We start from the raw sequence: 23,041 nt of genomic DNA, 5'->3' as shown, positions 1-23,041 counted from the left end.
CTTTGAGCACCATTTCACTTTTCTTTCACCAGTTCACCACAGTTCTTCCAGCAGTCCACACTTTCTCTCATCATCTTCTCCTTCTTTTCCATCGCCCGGCTTGCCATAGGTTTGCCTGCTGTGTCTAAAAATAGCAGGAGCAGCAACCCAGACTGACAGCAGCTCATTGGATCATTTATATTATGTGCAGCCTGGTGACAGACGCTCCAAATGGCTTTACCGTATTAACAGGAGAAGCAGCGCACATGAAATTAGACACTGCCATCTGACAACATGCAATAAATTATAAATATTTTAAATCAGGTCCGCTAATCCGGACCTCAGCTTTATAGCATAGACCGAAAACAAAGCCTTGGTTTGGCTTGGAAAACATGCCATTGAAACGGACGAATGGGTCCGCCCCTTAGGATTGGGAAGTGGTTGGGTTCTTTGTTAGCCTGCTGTCACTACCTGATCCGTCCAGGAAGCACGATCAGTTCTGCTCATGCACAAACAGATGTAGATCTGGGTTTCCATAATTCATGTTCTTATGGTACTAAAATGACTTATTTCTATCCTTAACTCAGTAAAGATTACTAAAATGCATTTTTAAAAACTGTTTTATGACTTTTCTGGGACAATTTTGATGCTTTTTACATTTATTCGTTATACTGCTTCTCTGACGTCATCATGGGACATGCTCAGAGCAGTCCGGCCAAATAGGATTAAACCATATTTATCTGCATTTTAGTTGTTTCTTTATTTAGATTACGCACTATATACCATAATGTTAACATGAGAGGAAAACATAAAACTCAAAAAGACTAGATATATGTTTAAATCCAAAGCGAAAAACTTAGCACCTGGAACTAGCGTTGGATCTAAATTCCAGTACAGATCGGGCATTTTCAGATTTTGAAGTATTTATTTTCTCAGAAAATACATTATTAAAGCGTACTAAACATTATAGTTTAGTACGCTTACTATTTTTAGGGATTTTAGAAAACATCATTTAAGTCTTTTTAACAAAATAAAAGGGCGACCCGGATGTATATTTAATGTCGCAAGTGCAGGACGGATCCTGCAATGACACCTGCACTTTTTTTTTTTTTACATCACTAGTGGCTCGTTTTTTTAGTTTTTTTTTGAGAGCAGGCTAACAGGAAAGGGGGTATGGTGAGGGGGAGAGATATGCAGTAAAGGACCAGAGGTCGGATTTGAACCCGGGTCGGCCATGTCAAGGACTAAGGCGTCCGTACATGGGTCATGCGTGCTAGCAATTGCTCCACCTGCATGCCCACTATTTTCGACATTTTGAATTGAAAAAGCTTCCTGGATTGGAAGTGAAACAACTTTAAACTTGGAGAGAAAAGTCCAGTGGATTGTTTTTTAACTCTTTTTGCTTTTTTAACTTTTTTTTGAATGACTATCCAGGTCATAACTTTTTTTATGACCTGGATGACTGAGAATCTTCACCAGCATAAACAGAGAGTAACACAGTAGATTATCCGGTCTGACATCAGCAGACGCTGAATGTTTTCTGTGCTAATGGCTAAATGGTCACTAACTTTCTCACAACTTCTGCAGGTTGTTTGTTTCTTGGCTGTCAATTTTCTACCAAACACCAAAAGTCCAGGAACAAACAGAACTTAAAAGTTCTGGAGTCATCCCGTATACCAAAGTGCTGTCAGCCAACATGGCTTAGTCTTTTATAACCTACGGCGTTGCCAACTTGGCAACTTTACTGATATGTTTGAGGAAACATCCAGACTCATTTAGTGACTCCTTTTCCTAAACGTTACCAGCAATAAATCTACCATCTCTGCTTTTATTAGAAACAGTCAGAGATTGTTAGACTCAATCATTCTTACCCTTCTCAAGATTTGAATGTTTGTTTTCTGGGTCGACTTTGATGCTACCAAGTCCAGATAAAGGAGGAAAGTTCATTTCAGGATCAAAATCAGAAAATAGTTTATTATCAAGTAGTGTTGTACGAGTTAGACGGATTTGCATTGCTGAAATGGTTCTAGAAACAGACGGGCAAACATATAGACAACATAGAATCAGCTGGTTTTCCTTATTTACAGCTTTAACCAATCTGACAGTATGATCTGATTGAATTGTCTCTGTAAAGATCCTTGAGATGACGTGTTGTGAATTGGCACTATAGAAGTAAACTGAACTGAATAAATACATGAGGAGAAATATAATTTTGAAAAAACTAATTTGCTGTAGGAATGTTTCAATAATATATAAAATAGATATGAACCTAAATTAAACAGTCACTGGAAATAAAGGATTGCAATCCGGGAAGACACAAACTTTTTTTCCAAGATACAGAGCATATCCAAAGATTTCTGGGATCTAGTGTCCGTAAATCTCCGGATTAGCACCATTTTGTATTTGGAGATATTTCTTATTTCAACCGTTGAGTATATTAGCTGCAACATATTAATCAAGATGCTATGACCGAAAAAAATTGATTGACAGATGATCGTTGATATATGATTGGGCAAATTTAGGTGTTCAGGCTGACGTATAGCTAACTGGCCTGCAGAAGATAATGAAAAAAAACAAAAAACTGATTTTTAAACAGCATATTTAAAAAAAAAAGATATGTTCTAACTTTTGGGACAATATGGTCTGATAAAGAGTACATTTATATACATGTTTAAGCCAGAATAATTTGGCATTTAAGTATGATTTCCCTACAACTTTAAGAGTTATTAAAGAGTTAAACAATGAATTGGATGTTTGCCTAGAAATGTGTTGTAAAATCCATTCAGCCATATTTTGAATCAGTGCCAATATCATGTAATAGAATATCACTAAAATGGTGCTTTGGCTCGGTACCAATATTGTCTAATAGAATATCGCGAAAATGGTGCTTTGGCTCGGTACCAATATCGTCAAATAGAATATCACGAAAATGGTGCTTTGGATCGGTACCAATATCGTCTAATAGAATATCGCGAAAATGGTGCTTTGGATCAGTACCAATATCGTCTAATAGAATATCGCAAAAATGGTGCTTTGGATCGGTACCAATATTGTCTAATAGAATATCGCGAAAATGGTGCTTTGGATCGGTAGTAATATCGTCTAATAGAATAATGTGAAAATGGTGCTTTGGATCGGTAGCAATATCGTCAAATAGAATATCGCGAAAATGGTGTTTTGGATCGGTAGCAATATCGTCTAATAGAATATCGCGAAAATGGTGCTTTGGATCGGTACCAATATTGTCTAATAGAATATCACGAAAATGGTGCTTTGGATCGGTACCAATATCGTCTAATAGAATATCGCGAAAATGGTGCTTTGGATCGGTACCAATATCGTCCAGTAGAGTAAGGGGTTATTCAAGCGAGTCAATTTTTTCCTACAACCCTCCAAAACAGATCTTTAGTGGTTTATTTAATATTTTCTTTCTCTTTAAGTGTAAATAATATCTCTTCCAGCATCAGCTTCTACTACATTAATATAAGCTGTCGATGGCATCATTCAGTGACTTTCAGCAACTTCTTAGAGAGTCAATAGCAAGATTCACTGTCTTGCTTTGAAATAAGCGCCTCCTGCTTTTACTTTACCAAAATCTTATCAAAGAACATGCAGAGTTTAGAACAGCAGAAACCTGTTGGGATGGAATCTGTGTGCATGCCGAGGAGACACGAACCCGCCGGATAAACAAGCAGACAGGCGATGAGGCATTATCTGTCAAAAGAAATGCCACACCTTTTGATTTATTTTCCAATTAATTCCATTTAAACAAAAGGTCCAGGCAGTTGTGAAAGGCAGAGCTCTGACTTTGCCAGTGGTGTGTGCGTACGTCGTGAAGCGGGGGGGGGGGTTGGGACAGGCAAACATGACCGGGATAATAAGCGTCATGGAATCTAATCAAATTCCTAAGAGGAATTGATTGTTGTGAGGCAGCCGGTGCAGGAGTGGGGTTGACAATAAGCTGAAATTTAAGTGTTAATTTTTATGCTAATCCTCCTGGCATCTCTGTGTGATGCAATTTGGTCCGGCAGCCCCTCGACTTTGCGGCCGCAGATATGAAATTGTCCCGCGCACAGAGAAAATGTCAGCTTGCCAGACCCTGAAAGCTTGTAATTTATTAGGTATGTTTCTATTAGTATGTGTCACAGTTGTTAGAGAGCCACATGTGCAGGCGGGCAGTCGCTCCACCTTGTTCTCTCCCTCCTGTTCCCTCTCTCCATGTTTAACACCTTCTCTGCTCCTCTGTGCCAACTTCCCTAAATCCTCTCTTCTCCATCTTGTTTTTTTTTTTTTTCTTCTTCTTCTTCTTTCCAAACTGGCATCTTATTCTGCAGCATGTGACACACATGCAGAGCACACGGCCACAAACAGCAGGCGTGGTCTTAAGATGGTCTCGGATCAGTGCCTCCTTCTATGGAGCCTTAATGTATTATCATATATCTGGTGGTCCTTGCCCCCTGGACAAAAGGCTATTTAATACAATTTAATGACATTCTCTGGTATTCCTGTGTGTGTGCGGAGGGAGGGCTAAAAGAGTAACAGAAGTACGGGAATTGAAAAGGGAATTATTCAGGATTCACTCATGCAAATATGCCAATGTGAAACGCCTGACTTTCACTCTTCCTTCGTTTTGTTTTGCTTTCTCCTTTTGGAAAAGTCCACCTCAAGTTTATTTAAGAGCATTTTCACTGGAAAAACGATCTAGAAATAGTTATAATTTCTTAAATTAAGTGTATTTACCCTTAATTTGTAGGTAAATGAGGTTTTTTGCCAGTGGAATGAGTATTTTTACTCGTAAAATAAGATAATTAGATAACATACACTTAGAGTATAACAATGCAATTTTCTTTTTTTCTTATTTTAAATGTAAATTGCCTTGTTCAATTGGCAAAAGTCTTTTTTTACCTCCTCAATCCGAGAACAAATGCACTTATTTTAAGAAAAACTACTTTTTCTAGATTTCGATTTCTTCCAATGTTTAAAAACCACATTCCACCAAACTATATGATAGTAAAATAATGTATCATATTAAAAAAAATAATTATAAACATTAAAAGAAAGTTTTTTTTTTACAACTCTCTTTTCTAAATTCAATGAAAAAAATAAGTTAATATATTGAAAAAACAAACAATCCCTGAATCCTGAGAGAGAAAGGTTATTTTCAGCGTACTTGTTTCCACTCGGTATGGATTGGCAGCCTGTCAAAATGCCGCCCTCTTTAGGACCTCATGACTCTGAGGAGAGTTTCAAACAAGCAACCCTTCTGCTTTCCACACATAGCTCCATAAATTGTGTTTTTTTTTTTTATTCCTCACACAGCAGAGTAAAAATGCAGATATTCATGGTGAAACATGCAAACTTTCTCTCATCATCCTACCAGCTGTGTCTGAGGGGGAAGTGGTGAAATGTTAGGATGGTTGTTGTTCGGCTGATTCAATTTATCCTCAGACTATAAAAACACATATTCATTTTTAAAGAAAAAACCTGTTTGACATCACATAACTTCTATTACTTAAAAATAGAAAGAAAAAGACGGAAGAAAGACCCATATTTGGGCTTGTTGTCTTGTCTGTTGTCTATCTTAATTTACTCCTTTTAAATTATTCCAAAAAAGTAAAAAAAAAAACAAAAAAACAATCCTCTGGACTTTGTTTCCAACTTTAAAGACGTTTCGCTTCCCATCTGACATTTTAAATTTTTTATTTAAAATGTCATTTGTTTCTAGAACAGTTTAGTCTGTGACCCCGACCTGGGGGTTTGGTGCATTTACACGTATAGTCTCGTTATTTTTCCTGCTCCTTTACTGCTAACTAGCATGGCTAGTGCTAGGGATGCCAACTCCCTCAATAAAAAGCTGACCCGATTATCTTTACCCCTCCTGGCGTGGCGATTTTCTTTTAGCCCCCCTTTTTACGTGAAATGATTTTTTTCAATATTTAACTCAAATCGGCATTGAATTAGATACATATTTGTGAGTGACATGAACATGGAAAACAAATTATTATCCAGCGATTCACTTTAATACAAACAGCAAGATTATCCAAACTTGTAAACATATTTAAATATATTAAATGTAATGACTGTAGGCTACAGTTGTAAAACAGAAAAAAAAAAATCATTATGAGGATGAGGGGATTCTGTATCGTTACATAGATGTTGTCACCTCATTGGTCACAGCGTAGGACAGGGACGGGAACAAGTTTACCATAATTTTTGTATCTAACGTGCCCTTGTTATTCATTTTCCATTAGCTTTTTAGTGACTATTTTTTTATTCTCACAGTAATATGGGACAAAGTGCGTTCCTTCTCCACTAAATAAGGTACAGGTACTTCTATTTCTAAATACAGATCGATTCTGTTTTTCAAGGGACGGTTGGCAACCCTTGTGCTAGCCGTTTATCCTTCAAGCTGCTGCAGCTCTAAAAGAGTTAGCACAGAGCAGTGTGAATAAGCTGTTCTGTCTATAAGGCCCATAAGATCACAAGCTTCTTCATGTCCATTATATTAGTGAAAATGTTGTATAAAAAACAGGAAAAGATCTGAACATTTTTACTTACGCTATCTAAGAAACATCGCAGGCTAACAAAGAAGCCAAACGACCCCCATTACTAAGGGGTGGACCCGTTCGTACGGTTCAATTTACATGTTTTCTTTTTATTTTATTTTATTTAACCTTTATTTAACCAGGAAAGTCCCATTGAGTTAAAGTAACTCTTCTTCCAGGGAGTCCTGGCCAAGAAGGCGGCTTAAAAAGTTACATTAACATAAAACCACAGGAGACAAGACAACCACAGCTACATATCATCTAGGCAAAAGTAAACACAACACAACAAGATTGGGCATACACATACAACCAAAATTCTAAGCCAAAATAAGAGTTTGTTGGGCTATTTCTGACATTTTGAATTGAAAAAGCTTCCTGGATGGGAAGCAAAACGTCTCCAAACTTGGAAGCAAAATCCAGTGGATTGTTTTTTTCTTTTACTTTTTGGGAATATCTAAGAAACCGACTTCCAAACAAGCATCAGGATGTCTTTTTTTTTTTTTCTTATTCCAAATTTCTTCCAGTTTTATTTATTTTCCATCCCCATGCTCAGTCATCTCTGTACCCTCCGTATGTTTGAACTGGGATGAAAATCACTGCGCGCCCTGCATGCATGTAGAGTGACTCTAAGAAGGCAGTCAAAAACTGCACTCAGCGGGCCCAGAAAACACACTGAAAGGTTTGGATGCAATTCACATATAGGTCAATTAAATGCAACAACATCTGCTCTCTCTCTAACATTTGCATATAGCATTCATATGTTAATGATGCCCCTTGTTTTTTTGTTTTTTTTTCCTTTCTCAGCGTGTGTGTACGCGCATGCTCCGCTGTTATTTGTTTCTCTCTTTATTTTCCGTACTTCCTACCCTCCTCCCAATCTATTTGTATCGCCAAACAAAAAGCAAAGCTGAAAATTTGGATTCATATTTCTCTATTTAGAAAAAAAACTAAATAAAAAAAAAGGAGAGAGAGAGAGAGTGGCGTCCTATTTTCACTTCCTCTAGCTTAACGATTAAAGGGGAGGTTAGATGGCTGCCACAGTTGTTCCTCTGCCATGCCCCTGATTTCTACAAGAAGCCTCTTTAACAGCAGAAAGGCAAGGCCCAATCTCTTCCCCAAGCAGCCCTAATGCCTTATAAATCAATGATGACACAGATGGACTAGCGATAATCTATTTAGAATGCCTCACAGCAAATATTGTTGTGCAGATGATTAGACAGCCAGTTATTTTAAATCAAGGCCCCCGAAAACCTAATCTTCTGTTTCTTCTGATGCTCCTCAGATTTATAAGAATAAAACATGTTTTGATGTTTTACTCATTTCATTTCAATTTCCTGAAAATATGCAGGTTTTTTTTTTCCTTCTCTGCATGTATATGTGACTGAGGAATGGATGTGTGACTCGGTGACATGACCTGCTTAAGGAACAAAAGACACCGTGTCTTCAAAGAGGGCGGAGGAGGACCTTTAGCTCAATTGTATCTCCGGGGCATTTGGGTGGCTCGTTTATGTGTGTGTATTAGAGTAGACTAGTGACACGAAGGAAGGGGGGGGGGGGGGTGGTTAATGGCAATCCGGGGTCCCTGCCCCTTTTTCACGGTCGAGGAGAAGGGAGAGAGGAGGAGGAGCTGGGAGGGCAGAGGAGGAGTGCAGAAATGAAGTGGAGGTTGTCAGACGCGGCAACCGCTCGGAGGGGCCCTGATAAATATAAGCCCTTATTGATCGGTGGAAAATGAAAGATCCCCGAGTGGCGTGCAGTATTTAGCTTCTTGTCTGCCTCGCGTCAGCGGTGGCCTTGCCCTCGGAGGGATAGATTTCAGCCGTGCCTCCAGGCACCGCGGCGCGACCGGCTTTGATTTCATCTTTAACCTTTTTCAGCCACGTTTCCCTTGACCTCTGCAGCAGCGCTTACTGAATTTGTTAGATTTCCATCTTGACATTGATCTCCCCCCCCTCCTTGTCTTCCCTTCAACCTGCCTTCTTCCTAATGCTTCATCTCTCGTCCATCCTCCTCCTCCTCCCCTCTCTATATTTCATTATCACCTCTTTTCTCCTCCTCCTCTGTGTCTCCCTCTAGGTGGCCGCTCCAGTAAGCACCAGTCAGTGAAGAGTAGCAGCCACAGGCCTCTTCATCCCCACAAGTTGTGCCCCAGTATGCAGGTGCTGCATTAAGGTCAGTTTGAATGCTTTTTTTTAATATGTACTTTTATTTGTTTCTCACACTGTAAGTATAAAAGAACAGGACGTGTACACACACAGCAGAATGCACGCACACGTTCACACATTCCAACTGTTCGTCATTCACCCACCATTTAGTTTTATCCCCAAAGGCACCGTCTTAAACCAAAACACACACGCAGGCAGTCACACAGCTACAGTACACTGCTGTTATGTGCGCAGACAGAACTTGTAACAATCTGGATTGTGATAATCTATGATAATCATCCACCACATGCCACCTAAAAACGCACATGGGTGGCATTCAGCGCCCACACTGGCACGTCGCTTCTGTGCCACTTGCCTCCCTCCGCCGCTGCCCCCCTTCTCCAATGTCACTACCTCTCAGGTCAATGTCATCGCTCCCGTCTTTTATTTTTATCCTTTTTTGTCGCACGGCGACTTAAAAAAAAGGAATCTGAAACAATTTATGTTTAGCATTAGTGTGATTGAATCACACTCGTACATCAGAGGACAGATAGAAACGCAGTGTTAGAGATCCAAAACGACGACGCGGATCTGTCCCTCACTCCTGAACAATGTCTCCTGTCTCTTTTTGTATTCTCTCCCTCTCTCCCCTCCTTTAGCCGGATGGATGATAAATTCCCAGCTACAAAGCCAGCAACAGCTGTTGGCAGACAGGCCTGATATGAGAATAGCAGCATAGGATGAGCGGGCATTAAAAATTAATATGCTATTTAGCTTAGGTGTATTTTAGGTATTTGACATTTTCATGTCCGGGACGAACTAAATTTATTCATAGCTGAGAAAAAAAATAATAAAATCTAAAAAAATAAAAAAAATAAAAAAAAGGGAGAAGAAGGAGAAAAGGGTGGAGGGAAGACTAAGCGAAGGCCATTTTGGTTTTATGGTCACTCTGGTTCACTTTGCCTCCCGCTACAGTGATCAATGTGAGCGCCGCTGCTTCGCCATCAGAGTGATTCTTTTCAATTTCAGCATCGAACTGAGGATGGTTTGTGCCAGAGCGAGAACATTTTTCCTGGTTTTTGGTTTGGTTTAGCATTGAGGTCAGGTTTGGGTGAGGGTTCAGGACGTGGTGCGCCCAACGCCGCTCTCTGATATCCATCATTTCCTCCTATAGCCCATGTTTGTCGAAGTTAACACAGATATGCTTTTCAAAATAATAAAAAAGGACAACCATGTCGAGGTAGAAGGACCAAATAGCTAATAATACATCCTACTTTACTTTGGGTTTTCTATATAAATGTAAATTTGCCTTTTAGTTTAGTGCCAATTAGAAGCTCAGTAGAAGATGCCAACTTCAGCGTCGTTACCAGCTAACAATTAACCGGTCCCAGCCTTCCAACTGTGCTTATTAATCTTTTATATCTTGTCTAGCATAATTTAGACACCCAAAATCCTGTCACAATAATTATTTAATAATTTTAACTGCTGAAGATTTCTTTAATGTTCTTAACACAGTGTTGTCAGCCAGCCTGGTGAGAAGGCTGGGTGTTGACTCCATCACCAGAGCAACTCCAAACTACTTCCTCTCTGACTAAAAAACAGAAATAAATGAAGCTTCTCATAATGAAACCTTTTATTAAAGTAGACAAAAGGCTGCCAGTGATTGTGAAACAGATTTCACTTTGACAGGAGCTTTTCTGGTACCTTCTCATGGACACGTTTGTCTTACCTGCTTCTCCTCTGAGACACCAGGAGGGCAACAAAGAGCCCAGAGATTAAAGGCTGGTTCTTACGGGAAAATGTTTTCTTGATCTAAGAGTCCCCACAGCTAGTGGTTAAAAATCCGACATAAAAAGGGCGGGTCCTGTGGTGTACAGCCACACGGCGAGCCGAACACACCAGCAGTTCACTTCAATGTCAGATCTCTCTAATTTGATCTTGAGCAGAGTGTGTGAACGGAGCGGAGCGCTGCGCAATTCCCACTTCCGCTCAGGAGGATGTTTGCTCATTCGCATTCAAAGTTGCACCAGTTCCCCTCGAAATCCATCCATCCATCCATCCATCCATCTTTCACTTATCTGGGGTCGGGTTGCAGGAGTAGCAGCTTCAGTAGGGAGGTCCAGACGTCCCTCTCCTCAGCCTCTTGGGCCAGCTCCTCCATAGTCCCTCCAGTGTGTCCTGGGTCTCCCCCTGGGCGTCCTCCCGGTGGGACGTGCCTGGAACACCTCACCAGGGAGACGTCCAGGAGGCATCCTAATCAGATGCCTGAGCCACCTCAACTGGCTCCTCTCGATGTGGAGGAGCAGCGGCTCTACTCTGAGTCCTCCCCGGATGACTGAGCTCCTCACCCTATCTCTGAGGGAGAGCCCAGACAACTCCTTTCAGCTGCTTGTATTCTTTCGGTCATGACCCAATGCTCATGACCATAGATGAGGGTAGGAACGTAGATCGATCGGTAAATCGAGAGCTTTGCTTTTTGGCTCAACTCTCTCTTCACCACAACAGACCGGTACAGTGCACGCTTCACAGCAGACGTTGCACTAATCCGCCTATCAATCTCCCGCTCCATCTTCTCCTCATTTGTGAAAAAGAGGGTTGGGGTGCGACTTACCTGGGTCTGACCAGGAGGTGACGCTTCTCTCTAGATCTTAATGTCCACAAATCATGAGAGAAAGAATATTTTAGTACAAAGAAAAAGGAAACTTAGGGGAGCAGCCAATGACCCATCAAGACAAGTGGGGATATTTTGAATGGCTATTACTGTATCTACCCAACAATTTCATCTTCCTTTGTTTCATGCTTTCGTGTTCACTCAAGAACACGAAACAAAGGTGTTGAACCAACACGATATTGCAATATAGATGAAACGGATCCAAGCCATACCACCTACATGTTATCATCATGTTCTCTTTAAGACATTAAACAATAATGGTAAATTAACTGAATATTCTGAAATACCCAACATTTCAATGTAAAATGCCAAAAATAAATAACCAAATGTCCAATATTAAAAAATAGATTTTAAATTAGTATTGTTTTTATGCCTACTTCAACTGGTTCGCTGGAGTTGGGTTTTAACAGAGCAACATGGGGAACGCTAACCTGACAACAGCCAGATGCATGTCTCGCTCTGGGCGGAGCGAGACATGCATCTGGCTGTTGTCAGGTTAGGGGAACGCAGCACGCGTCACCAAAAAAGAAAACTTCTTTTAATCTCTATGGTCTTTAGCAGACATGATGCGGACATGACAGAGACCTTTTTACTTAATTACATTTCTTTGAATCCTGCGCCAACTGTAACCAAGATAAACAGGCACAATCCGTATCAGTTTGCAAGAATAATTTTCATTTGGTGCCATTTTCATTAGACTATCAGATGGAGCTGAAGTGCTGCCTGAGGATCCGCCGGCAACAGGTTATTGAAAGAAAGTATAGATATGGATGCAGTGGGAGCCAGAAAATGGCTTTTTAATGCTTTAACCAGCCAGTGATGCACATTTTAGGCAAACAATGTAAAAATAAAATGACAGACTGGAGGCACATTGGCTCATCCGATTATGGACATTTTTACCTTCTCTACCACACCATCCAGTTTCCTAATTAGCACTTTTTTCTCTCTTTTTAAAGCTTGGTGACTGTAAATGGAAACATTGCAGGACTTTGCTACCAATAAGAGTCAGAAAACATTTTGGAACTACCTTACAGAGCTAAGTTTTCCATTTCTCTGCTATCTAAGATGCACCTACAGTAGTAGCCATTCAAAATTTCCCCACTTTAACTGACTGGCCCTTGGCTGGTCCCCTAAGATTCCTTTTTTAAACATCAATCTTTTTTTATAATATTCTTGGACACATGGACATTAAGATCTAAAGAGAAGCGTCATCTCCTGGTCAGACCCTGTATTTCAGTGAAAGGTTGGAGTCCGAGTAAAGAAATATGCAAGAGGGGGTCACTCCAGTGGCTGGAAGTTGGCTGCCATTTGGCTGGTATTTGACTGGAAAGGCCATTTTGAATGGCTGCTACTGTATTGATATGAGAAATGTTTGCATTATTATGATTCAATGAACTATCTTACCTGAATGAATTGATTTAAGTTTCCAGAGGTCGGTGTGGTCTGCCTGTCAGCTGTTCTATGAAATTGTGATAGCGTTGCTACAGAAATTGGTATCCTCAAGGCGGGTTAAGCTAGAGGAAGTGAAAGGCGGGTCACTTTAAGCGCAACAACTACATACGATCTGATTTTCTGTTGGATCAGACGATAAATCATGTATGGCATGCTCTGGCCTTAACTTCTCTCCTGGCCTCCACTTTGGAAACAAATGCGCGTGCAAGAGCGTGCACAAGCCCATTTCTCCTTGTGCACTCCCTGTTTAAAAAATGCAGTTCTCATTGCTCATGCAAGCTTACTGTGTCCACATACAGCGGGGACTATATAGTGGACTTTACAGCAAACTGACTGTTTGGACAGATGATCACTGCCTCCTCCACTGCGTGGTGCCTGCACCATTTTTGTTATTAGTCGCCACTGTCGGGTAGCGACAGCCTATGGCGACAGAGGGCAGCTGTGACAGCAAATCGAATAATACTTTACGAGGAGAGCTCTGCGCAAAGCATTGTGGGATATATCTGCCTCTTCTGAGGCCTTTCTTTTCTTCTCATACACTATATAGACACTTTTTCTCTTACGACCCTCTGTCATTTTCTGAAACCGTAGCTCACCACAGATGCCTGAAAGTGTGCATGCACAGAAAAAGATAGCTAACGGAATAAGCACGTAGGATGACTGGTGAACATATCACCAGAATGATTGACAGTTAGGGGGACCACCCGGAAAACATATGAAAAATATGAGGAAACAGAGGGACTGTTGGTTGCATATTAAAGAAGTTTTGCCTTAAAAACTCCCGGAAAAAGGGTGAACCCAACTGAACCAATTTCCTCTTGAGTGTCGGAGCTGCAGCTGGGACAGCGCATCGCGATCACACTGTATTCGCCCCATATTTGGCGTTTTGGCCTCAAGTCATCTTCCACCCATCCCAGCAGTTTGTCCTCATCCCTTTTCAGACCCTTGCTTTGCTTTTGCACATATCTCCCCTCCTTGCTCACATGCAGCAGAGATGTCCTTAACCAGTGCGCCGCTATAGGCTGACTGTTATTACCCTGGGGAACGTTTAGCAGCTCTCTGTTTAACACCATAACCTCCACTACATCACCAGTGGCAACTGGGAGAAAAGAAAAAAAAGCAACCCAGGAGGTAGAAACCAGAGATGGCGAGCAACCGACTGATCCCCACAATAAAGACGACAGGAGGCGACAAGAGAGGGAGACCAAGCAAGTCTACTGTATTTCAACCCACTGGATGATCAGCGCTTCTTAAGGGTTGGGATAATTTCTTGCGATATCTCTGACTACAAAGTAAACAGAAATCAAAGCCCTTCATGCTTCAAGACAGAAGCACTAAATGAAAGCAGCTATCTTAACAGCCTCATTCATTTCTGCTCTTTTCCTCCCATCATGTGCTCCATTGATTTCACATAACTAGTGTTAAGTGAAACTATTTTAGTACAATGGATCCACTTGACTTTGCGTCTGTAAGCTGGGCCGTCTTCAGCTTCAAGTACAATCGAATAAAACTACTAACAATAAGGCTTGCTGGATTAAAAATAAAAGTCAATTTGAAACATCAAGCAAAGGTTTTTTTTCTTTTTTTTCCCCTCCTCCTGCGAGTTGCTGCCAGTTTCTGTGGCGGTGTGGTTTTCAAAGTGTCACAGCAGCCTGTCTGCCTTTGAGGCTAAAGCCTCTTGGCAGATGTCACTCCCTGTCATTCAGATTCCACCTCCCAGCCTTGACCAACATATTGTACACATCAACCGGCTCCCGTTCCACTCACCACTCATCATAGAGCACCCCCCCCACATTCCCCTTCTGGTTTTCGAGGGAGTTGGGGCATTGCGGGATAAATCAGATCTAACATAAAGCCGTTAGGACCAAAGCAAACACAAAGCAGCTAATTTATGAGGCAGTTCGCAGCTCCAGGAACCTTCTCAGGAACTACAGCAGATTTCTGGTGATGCTCTTCACCCTGTGGGGGTAAATTAGGGCCGGTTGCAGAGGTACTACTTTTTCTTACCCTGAACAATTTGCCAGAGTTATTTTAGGGTCTCTAAGCAGCCTTTTTTGTTCATTACTTATCCTCGATATAAATTTCAGCTGCAAGAGAATGACTTACCTCTAGTCTTAGCAAAGAAACATCTTAAGGCTTTCAGTTCATGTTATAATCTGGTACTTTATTTACACAATCCCTCTGAAATTCATTCACAGAGCTCATTCTGATCCCTTTTTATACTCTGATTTTTCGTGAGGGTTTGTACGAGAATTTGACCTATTCATGTGCTGTAGCATTTGCAATATTAGCAGTTAGCTATCTCTGATACAATAGGTAAAAAGTCTAACAAGCTGAAATGCTTAGTGACAGCCTGCAGGTGAGTCCCTGACTGGAGGTAGAGAGTGGCGTAGAGGGCGGCGTACAGACCAGCATAGAGCGGTGTCGAGAGAGGTGTAGAGCGATGTAGAGGGTGGCGTAGAGAGCAGCATAGAGCGGTGTCAAGAGCGGTGTAGAGCGACGTAGAGGGTGGCGTAGAGAGTGGCATAGAGAGTAGCGTAGAGAGCGATATAGATGGTGGAGTAGAGAGCGGCGTAGAGTGATGTACAGAGCGCCGTAGAGTGACATAGAGAATGGCGTAGGGCGATGTACAGAGCGCCGTAGAGCGACATAGAGAATGGCGTAGAATGATGTACAGAGCGCCGTAGAGCAATGTAAAGAGGGTGGTGTAGAGAGTGGTGTAGAGTGACATAGTGGGTAGCATAGAGAGCAGCTTAGAGGGCAGCGTAGATAGCAGCGTAGAGCGGTGTTGAGAGCGGCGTAGATTGACAAAGAGGGTGCCGTAGAGGGCAGCGTAGAGGGTGCCGTAGAGGACAACGTAGATGGCAGCATAGTGAGAGGCTTAAAGTGGTGTTGAGAGCGTCAAAGAGCAATGTACAGAGCGGCGTGGAACAGTGTTGAGAGTGGTGTAAAGCGATGCAGAGGGTGGTGTAGAGACCAGCATAGAGGGCAGCATTGATAGCGGCATAGATTGACAGAGGGTGGCGTAGAGGACAGCGTATACATCAGGGCGTAGAGAGCATAGAGAGTGGCGTAGAGCGGTGTAGAGAGCAGCATAGCCATCCCCTTGGGGAGCAGTGGGCTTTTATCGTGGGGTGCCCGGGAAGCAGTGTGTGGTTAAAGGTCTTTCTCAGAGACCTTAGAGTGGCAGTCTGTGGGAGTGGGGCTCGAAGTCAGAACCTCAGAATTCCAAGCTCTATGCCCTAACTACTAGGCCGCCACTCCCAGATAAAGCCGCCACTCCCCTAATTCACAACACATCATCTCAAGGAGCTTATTCTTTGCAAGAAGTACCTTCCTGCTAAACAGTCTAGTGAGATGATGCATATGCAGTTGTAAAAATATTGCCTTGCATGCACCTGTCTGTGCGAAGTCCATCTTAAGTCTGCCCAGGCATGTGGGCACCTTTACATCTGTTGGTCTAGGATGGTTTATAGCGTAACAAGAGCAGGAATAGATGATTGAACCTAAGAGTACCATATTTTAGTAGATGAAGAAGAGGAATAAATGAGAACAAATTGTGCCAAACCAAGGTGTTGATTTTCTCACATTAATGGATCCCGATACCGGAGCCAGACCAGCAGCGAGAATGCCCCATCAGTTTGTGTCCCATAGCCAAAGCACACCTCTATACTTTTAACTTGGTGTTTCTCTCTTCATCTGCCTTCAGAACGTGTTCCCGAGCAAAACTAAAAAAGCACCAGAGGACAAAAACTCACCACAAATGTCCACAATGGGCTCTATCAAACTAACCTCCAGCATATTAGCAACAAGAACCCCTCCCCTCCTTTCTGTTCTTTCTCCCCCCTCGCCTCCCCCAGTCGTGGCATTGCTCTCCCTCCTTGGCAAGTTTCCTGAATTAAACTGCTGGCTTCCTGTTCTTTCATATGCACGGCCACATCTGGGGAGCCCGCTCACAGGGCCCCGCCGCTTAATAACAATCACCTTCCCTTTCACTCGGCCCTGATTGTTTCTAATTCGCCCTGACAGATAGTAGCTGACAAGCCGCCCTCGCCTCCCTCCCTCCGTGACCTGAGCTCACTCAGCGCACTTATAAGGCCTGTCATTTTTAATATTTGATTTTCACTTCGTAAAAAGTTGTGTTTTAGAGCTGCCACAGACACCCCACCCCCCGAATCACATGATGAAATCACAATCTAGCCAGAGCGTCGTCCGGCAGCCATTTTTCCCTTTGCTCCCTTCCCTATTGGCTGTTTCAATTGATCTGCTTTTTTTCTTAAGGTCTTCATCTCTCCATCTCTTTTTCCGCATATTTGATTATTTGCCTCTCTTCCTGCCTTTTCATTTTTGTCCTGTTTAAGCCCTGTTAGTCCCTCATTCCCAGACTTTTTTTCCCTTCGTTTTCACATTATGAGTAAGAAATGAAGGGGATGTTGAGCTCCTATTGACTTTATCCAGGTGTGAAAATACAGCCCAAGCTTTAAAGATGGTGGTAGGTATCAAAAAATGACCACTTTTCATCCATCACAGGGTTCCAGCATTATTTGCTTTTCATTGATTCCCATTAACCAGATATGGAGGCATGTGAAATGCATATCAGGCAGGCTGATCATTAAATGAAAGGATGGATTCATCGACATCTTGACGGATGACATTTTGCTGTGCGATCCATAAAGTCCTTCAATAAAAATATAATTTGGAGCTTAAGACAAAGGAGGAATGTGTGTGTGTGTAGTTGCCGAACTACAGAACGGTGCTAAAGAATATCAAAAGTCCTCCATCCTGTTGTGCGGAGCATCGATTTGACAACACCTCTGTTCTGTTTGTGACAGAACCGGAAAAGTATCGGGACGCCGAGGTGCCCGGGAGCGCACCCACCGCCGTTCTCGTCTTCACCCGACAACAAAAAAACACAACTAATTGGAGTACCGCTGCATGTTTTCACTAAAGGCACAATTTAATTACATTTGAGCTTGGAATGAGTATTTTGGGAACGTCTGTATGTTCATTCAAACAAATGGAGCGAATGAAAAGCAATATTTGTTTTGCTTTGATTAACAAACGGGCAGGGTAATTTGTCAAGGAGGAAAAAAAGAGAGAGAGACAGAGAGAGGGCAGAAAATCCTGTTTAACCCCCAGCTTTCCAGTTACGACCCCCCCACCCCCCTACATACACCCCATCCCTGCTTTAACATCTTCCTCTGTCTCCTCGCACAACTTTTGCTTCCGGCTTTGCGACTGACCTCCCTCCTCTGCTCTTCTTCTTTCCCCCTTCTTTCCTTCTCCCTGCAGTGGCTGCTTTGTGGACCTCCTGTTCATAAATGCTTTATTAATAACTCGGTGAATAATGTAAAGAGTATTGTTTTCTCCAAGGTTGTATTAATAAACATGAATGAATTTATTTCTCTTCACCAAAGCATGATTAATGCACATTAATGTCTGGATATTGCTCAGTCTGCCCTGCATCACCAAGCACACATCACCCCCCCCCCGATCCCATCCCCACGCTGCCTCTGCCACCAAAGAAAAAAGAAGACAACCTATCAATGTTAAATATTTATGGCACAATATTAATGGTTTTGTAAAGAAAATAACACGTTATTAATCCACTGATTAACAACTGATTAACCTTTTTTATTAAACACGTGATCCGTGCATCATCGACTCAGGATATGTCGTCTGACTGCACTGCAGAATAATTATTTTTGTGTCTTTTCTAATTGCATGCACTCGCATGGCTGAGCTATGTGCATGTCTACGGGTATTTCTTTCCCTTGCGCGTCCACAGCGAGTATAAAATGTGTACATCTAAAGAGACGGCGCAGAGGGGGACAATGCAACACGCAAAAAAACATAAACTGGCAAATTCTTTAACCAAAAACCCAAATTTAGCTGCAGATCTCTTTAAAACAATGGGGTTTAATTCACATATCCGTTTATTCTGCAGTCACTGGCATGGGATGGGAAAGTGGAGAGCAAACACAGCTGAAGGACAAAACATTTTCCCTTTCTCTCCCTCTCTTTTTGCCTCTGCTCATCTCAGAGCTATTGTCTGTCTATTTTTAGTTCTCGTCAACCAAAAGACAATTATGTTATGTTTTCTTATGTAGTGGAGCTGACCTCTAGTTGGCAATGACGGATTAAGACGTCGTACGAGGTGGTGGTTCAAATCCAGGGCGTGGGTTTGCGACTTGTTTGTTTTATTTAAACAAAGTTGTTCAGAAGATTCAGTGTTTTGGGAGAGTTTGATTTAGAAACAATCGTCTGAAAGTTAACCAATAAAGCTCTTTAACAATGTTGTTTTGCTTTGTAGGTTTATTTAGTGCAAGTCAAATGTAGTTTTCCAACTAAGAACATATTGAGGGCTTTTTTGCCTGTTTGCAGCAAAAAAAAAATTTAAAAATCCACAGAGAACCAAAAGTATACCTTAGCAGATTTAGCCGACTGACCTTTTTTGTAACTTTACTGTAATTTTAAAGGAATTTGTCACATTTGTTGCTACTGACTGATACATTTTTTTTTTAAAGCCGGTGGCGATACCAACTATTTGGTGTGAACAATTCCAGTCCCTGAGGGTCGCTATCATGCAACCTTAGAGGTGCTCTAAACACCCAAATCTCATAATTAGATGACAAAAATGACTCTGGAGAAATTGACGACTAAATTTGGAGGTAATTGAGCCATTTGGAGTTGAAAAGTTCAGGGATACCTGGAGGACTGCAGCAGTCCAACCCTGATCTAACCACTAGAGTATCAGAAGCAGTCAGTCGTATACAGAAAGAAAAGGAGAGAAACATCACAGTTAGGCCTGGTGTGGGCTTTTCTTAATTACTTGGGAATTACTAAGCAGTTGTGATTGTGGTGTCACTGTGGGAGATGCTGACTCAGCACCAACTGGTGGGATTAGCCTCACTGTGTGTGTGAAGGGGCCACTACCCCAGCTATTTTTTTACTTTTTAAATTTTGGAAGTGCTTGTAGAAGTTGCTTAACTCTTTGTTGTCCGAGGCTCTATCAACATGGAGACAGGAACAGGTGAAACCACAGAGGTATGTTGTTGTTTTATCCAAACGGAGCTCTGTCAGAGGAGCATACCCGGTCAGACCAGCATACCCACAGTCAATACCCATTTATCCCTTTAGTTTATCCCTTATCGCTCTTTAAACTACCTCAACGAGAGTGAATCCCTTTAGTCATGAACAGAAAAAGAGATTTAATTGCTTACTTTTTTGGTGTTTTTTGAAGCATATGGCGATCTGACCATAAATAGTTTTTTGTTTTCTTTTTTCTGTACTTGGCTAAAGGGATACACACCTGTTTAGGTAGTTTAAATTGTATTTTTTGTACAAAACTAAAGCGATAAATGCAAAGCTGACATCTTGCGCATTCGTATTAACTATGGGTATGCTGGTCTGAAGAGGTACAGTATGCTGATCTGACAGAATAGATCTGGTCGGGGCACCGCCCTTTCTTATGACGTCAGCATATGGCAACTCCACTCGGACAAACTGTGTTGCACCCGTTTCTTAAAAATCAAATCTCTTTTGGAGTCTCAACATATTATAAACTACATTTGCTACTATTTTACATTTCATTGACGATTTAAAGTAGCCAAAAGTAAAAAAACAATTATTGTCAGTCTTGAATGAAAGTACTGTCTTCTAAGACTGAGTTCTGCTATTTAACAAGGTGAGACAAAGTCTCAGCAGCTTCTTTTTATTAAGATCTGAGGGAAGGAGAGGACAAAACTGTTATTCTATTTGTAGAGGTAGAGAAATAACGGTTGTTGTTGAATGAATATAAAAGTTGTGTAGCGTAATATGGCTATCTGACTGAGCTAAAATAGGCTAGCCCGTTATCTACTGAGCACAACTAGCCCTTTAAATAAAAGTCTTTCCTCTGTAGCTCATTTACTCTCGTTAGAAAAGTCTAAAAGGGTGAAAAAAATTCTTGGGAAATGAAGTCATTATTCGTTGAATTTTCTGAACAAAAACAATTTTTTTGTAAGATTTTTTAATCTTGAGGCTATTTAGTCGTTCCATTTGTTGCGGGTTTGCTCTTAGACAATTTCTATGAATGAAATAGTGAGAAGCTTTTCCAGATGTTTCCATGATGCCTTGTAGAGAAGGACAGCATTAAGTTAAACACCCCACCTGCATCCCACCTTCAGGTTGATTGGATAGAGAGGGAAAACACTCGTTAGTCTCTCCGTCTCTCAGTGCTCTGGCAGTCTTCAAAGACACTTTGGGTTTGTAGCAGAACAAATAGAGACACATCAAAACGCTCCAACTATCAGCGGGAGGAAGACATTTTTTCGCCTCCCTGTCACCAGCTCGGGTTTGGACGTTACCACCAGAGGAGTTTTGGTGACAGCCCTGTGAAGGCTGCTTTGTTTAGCTAAGTCGTCTCCATTCTTTTTAATGAGCTATTATGGTTATGTTTTGTCTCTGTCGTGTTCGTTGGCTGGCTGAGTTTCTGAGATGGCGAGACAGAGACAAACGGTGGTGAGGGGGGTGTTGGGAGGGAAATGGGGGAGTTCTTTACACCTTCCTGCTGTTTTAGAAGGAGACGGCTGTATATCGACGTAGCTAAGGGTTCCTTATCTACCAAAATGTCCAAGTTTGCATCATGTCACATTTTTGGCTTCAAAACTTGACTTGAACCATAGTTGCAAAGGAGAAGCAATTTCTCCTTTTCTTTCCTGAATCAAAGCCGGAGTCTTGAGGCCAAACGGCGAACCCTCTCCCTGCTCATCCACCTTTTCTTTTGTCTCATCTGTTTGCCTGGAGATGTGATGAGCTTTCTCTTTCCTCACATGCGGTAAACTCTGAGGGCCCTAGATGGAGGCTGATGGGATGTTGAAGGGGAGGAGATGAGGGAAGTTGGGTGGCTTAGCAGCCGCTGTGACAACCCTGCTGTCAGCAGGCACTCAGTATAATTGGTAAACGGAGGCCGCGGGATGGTAGCGGGGCCCCTTCCCTTCCCTCTTCTGTTTTTTTTTTTCCTTTTTGATGGGTTTTTGAAGACACCAGGCAGGTGTGTACAACCTATTTCCTTTCCTTTGGTTCAGAGAAAGACAGAAGACTAACCGAGAGAGAAGAAAAGGGGGAACCGGAGAGGTACACGTGTAAATTTGAGTCAGGAGCGTACCAAACCCATCGAAGGTAATAACCCAGCGAGCGGACAACCAACCTGTCAGTTTTATTTGGGTTTCCACATTCACAAAATGTGCTTTTCATCCCTGCTCAACTCTTCCTCTGCTCTCAAAGCCGAGCCCAGCCATCAGGCTCTGTTTGCCCTCTAATGAAACATATTCATCTTTATCACACTCTCTCGTGGCTCTCGAACTTACTTTACAGCATAGTCAATTAAACCCTCAGGGGCCACTCTATGCGTAAAAGGATATATAATGCTTTGACATTTCAGCAAGTCCATATTAGACACACCCATAGAGCATCTGGGTTGGATGGGAAAGAGACATAGTCAGGCCCAGAGGTAGATGAAAGCCCGTCAGAGGGATTGGGTCTCCTGTAAGCCAGTTAGCCCTTTGGATTCAGTTACTTATGCTGATGTAAGAGGGCAATTGTAAGCTGATACTCAATCTCTCGGTGACCCCTTCACTGGCTCTTGTTCTCACATTAGGCTTCATAAAGTCGTATATAGTGTAACAATAGACTAATAAATAACTAATATGGCGCTAACTTGATAAAAAAGTGTATTAGTGTTCTGGATTACAGTTTAAGCTTCTTAGTTTTTATAGCACAATTCCTGGGACTCCTGCTATCTTCTTTCTTATCTGTATCTATGTCTACCAGCCTTCTCTCTTGAGTCACTTCTTCTTAGACATACAAACCCCAATTGAAACCGGTTGGGTAAATAGCGTGATAATGTCTGCTATGTCTCATATTGCCCTTAGCCCTGTTTTTGCCTTTAGGCTAAAAGCTTAATTGGCTAACAGCTTAGGGCTCATCGGCCTGCCTGTTTTTTTTTGTTTTTTTTTTAGAAATGGATTTAGGTTGGGTTTAGGGCGAATGGGGTGCAAATGCACAATTTATTGGCTTTTCTTTAAGTTAGCCATTCCCCAGTAAACCTCAAAGATTCCCCTCAAGTCAGCCAGTAGTGTTATAGGCAGTGTTCAGTGAATTGTAGTTAAGAATAGCACCACTTTGCTTTAATCAAGAAAAGAAGAAATGAAAGGTATTGTGGAGGATTTTCTAAAAGACCCGCCCTCTCCACTATATATAAAAAAAAA

At 41.8% G+C, this 23,041-nt stretch overlaps 1 protein-coding gene across 3 annotated transcripts in view; it reads left to right on the top strand.

The window, feature by feature from the left end:
• LOC107086799 (zinc finger protein 536-like) overlaps positions 1 to 23,041 on the top strand; it is a 291,793-nt gene that overhangs the window by 107,006 nt on the left and 161,746 nt on the right. For all 3 annotated transcript variants that reach the window (XM_015377994.1, XM_015377995.1, XM_015377996.1), the window contains one exon: positions 8,601 to 8,696. The gene's annotated coding sequence lies outside the window, so the exon portion shown is untranslated. The remainder of the gene's footprint in view (positions 1 to 8,600; positions 8,697 to 23,041) is intronic.

Source organism: Cyprinodon variegatus, unplaced genomic scaffold, assembly GCF_000732505.1.
Source record: "Cyprinodon variegatus isolate N-32 unplaced genomic scaffold, C_variegatus-1.0 Scaffold162, whole genome shotgun sequence".
Taxonomy (NCBI): Eukaryota; Metazoa; Chordata; class Actinopteri; order Cyprinodontiformes; family Cyprinodontidae; genus Cyprinodon; species Cyprinodon variegatus.
The sequence above is the reverse complement of the archived record's forward strand: the minus strand, read 5'-3'. Positions and strand labels throughout refer to the sequence as shown.